This window comes from Physeter macrocephalus, chromosome 20 (genome assembly GCF_002837175.3).
Source record: "Physeter macrocephalus isolate SW-GA chromosome 20, ASM283717v5, whole genome shotgun sequence".
Taxonomy (NCBI): Eukaryota; Metazoa; Chordata; class Mammalia; order Artiodactyla; family Physeteridae; genus Physeter; species Physeter macrocephalus.
The window spans coordinates 86,941,620-86,943,817 of NC_041233.1; the positions used below are offsets into that span (position 1 = coordinate 86,941,620).

The window sequence follows — 2,198 nt, forward strand, 5'->3', positions numbered from 1 at the left end:
ATGTGTTTGTTGGCCATCTGTATATCTTCTTTGGAGAAATGTCTACTTAGGTCTTCTGCCCATTTTGGGGTTGGGTTGTTTGTTTTTTTTGATATTGAGCTGCATGAGGTGCTTGTGTATTTTGGAGATTAATCCTTTGTCAGTTGCTTCTTTTGCAAATATTTTCTCCCATTCTGAGGGTTGTCTTTTTGTCTTGTTTATGGTTTCCTTTGCTGTGCAAAAGCTTTTAAGTTTCATTAGGTTCCATTTGTTTATTTTTGTTTTTATTTCCCTTTCTCTAGGAGGTGGGTCAAAAAGGATCTTGCTGTGATTTATGTCAGAGTGTTCTGCTTATGTTTTTCTCTAAGAGTTTTATAGAGTCTGGCCTTACATTTAGGTCTTTAATCCATTTTTAGTTTATTTTTGTGTATGGTGTTAGGAAGTGTACCAATTTCAAAAATATGGAACGCTTCACGAATTTGTGTGTCATCCTCGTGCAGGGCCCATGCTAATCTTCTCTGTATCGTTCCAATTTTAGTATATATGCTGCCGAATTGAGTCCCTCTAATGTTTTTCTACTCTATTTTATCTACCTCTACTCTAATGTTTGTTATTTTCTTCCTTCTGCTAGCTTTGGGTTTAGTTTGTTCTTCTTTTTCTCATTCCTTAAGTTGTAGAGTTAGGTTGTTGATTTGAGTTCTTTCTTGTTATAGCTATAAATTTCCACCTTCGCATCACATTTGCTGTGTCATGTAAGTTTTGGTATGTTATATTTTCATTTTTACACATCTCTAAGTAGTTTCTAATTTTCCTTGTGATCTCTTCTTTGATCTATTGGTTGTTTAAAAGTGTGTTGTTTAGTTTCCACAGTATTGTGAACTTTTCAGCTTTCTTTATGTGTTTTTTTTTTTAATTTCTAACTTCATCCTGTTGTGGTCAGAGAAGATATCTGTCATAACTTTGTATAATATCATTTTTTAAGTCTATTGAGAATTAATTTGTGTCCTAACATATGGTCTACCTGGAAGATGTTCCATGTGCACTTGAGAAAAATGTGTATGCTGTTGTCATTGGGTGGAATGTTCTGTATATTCTTGTTAGATCTAGTTGGTTTATTGGAAGTGAGGCATTGAAGTCTCTATTATTGTAGAACTCTCTATTTCTCCCTTCAAATTCTGTCCATTTTTGCTTCATGTATTTTGACAGTCTGTCATTGGGTGTGCAAATGTTTATAATTGTTATATCTTCTTGCTCTACTGAGCCTTTCATTAATATATAATGTTCTTCTTTGTCTTTTGTAACCTTATATGATTTAATGTCTACTTTGTCTGATATAAGTATAGCCAATCCTGCTCTCTTTGGGTTACTATTTGCATGGAATATGTTTTTCCATCCTTCCCATTTCAACCTATTTGTGTTTTGGGGTTTCAGATGAGACTCTTGTAGACAGCATATAGCTGGGTCATGGGTTTTTATCCATTCTACCAATCTCTGTCTTTGTTGATAATAAGGGACTTACTTCTGTCATTGTGCTGTTTGTTTTCTATACGCCCTATAGCCATTTTCCCCTCATTTCTTGCATTACTGTCTTCTTTTGTGTTCTGTTGATTTTTGTAGTGAAATGTTTAAATTCCTTCTTAATTTCCTTTTGGGTATACTCTATAAACTATTTTATTTGTGGTTATCATGGAGATTACATTTAACATCCTAAAGTTATAACATTCTAATTTGAATTTATTACAGCTTAATTTCAATAACATACAAAAACTGTTCTTGTACAGCTCTGTCTCCACCCCTTTCGGTTATTGTTATCACAGAATTACATCTGTATACATTGTATGCTGAAAAACATAAACTAATAATTCTTTTAAATGTTCTGGCCTCCTAAATTATGCAGAAAACAAGATTTGGAGTTACAAACCAAAGTTACAGTAATACTAGCTATTACACTAATAATTGTTGTTTTCTTTAAATGTATTAGTCTCTTAAATCATGTAGAAAATGAAAAGTACAGTTACAAACCATTGTTACAATGATACTAGCTTCTACAATTGTCCATGTAGTTGCCTTCAATTAGATCTTTATTTCTCCATATGGCTTCAGTTTACTGTCTAGTGTTCTTTCATTTCACTCCACAGGACTCCCTTGAGCATTTCTTGTAGGGAAGGTCTAGTGGTCATGAACTCCTTCAGCTTTTTTTAATCTGGGAATGCCTTGAT

The 2,198-nt window shown here is 33.3% G+C and overlaps 1 non-coding gene across 1 annotated transcript; it reads right to left on the bottom strand.

Moving 5' to 3' along the window:
* Positions 1-434: 434 nt before the first annotated feature.
* Positions 435-539, bottom strand: LOC112066952 (U6 spliceosomal RNA). The gene has a single exon (XR_002892989.1). It is a non-coding gene; the product is annotated as a U6 spliceosomal RNA (small nuclear RNA).
* Between the last annotated feature and the right edge of the window lie 1,659 nt (positions 540-2,198).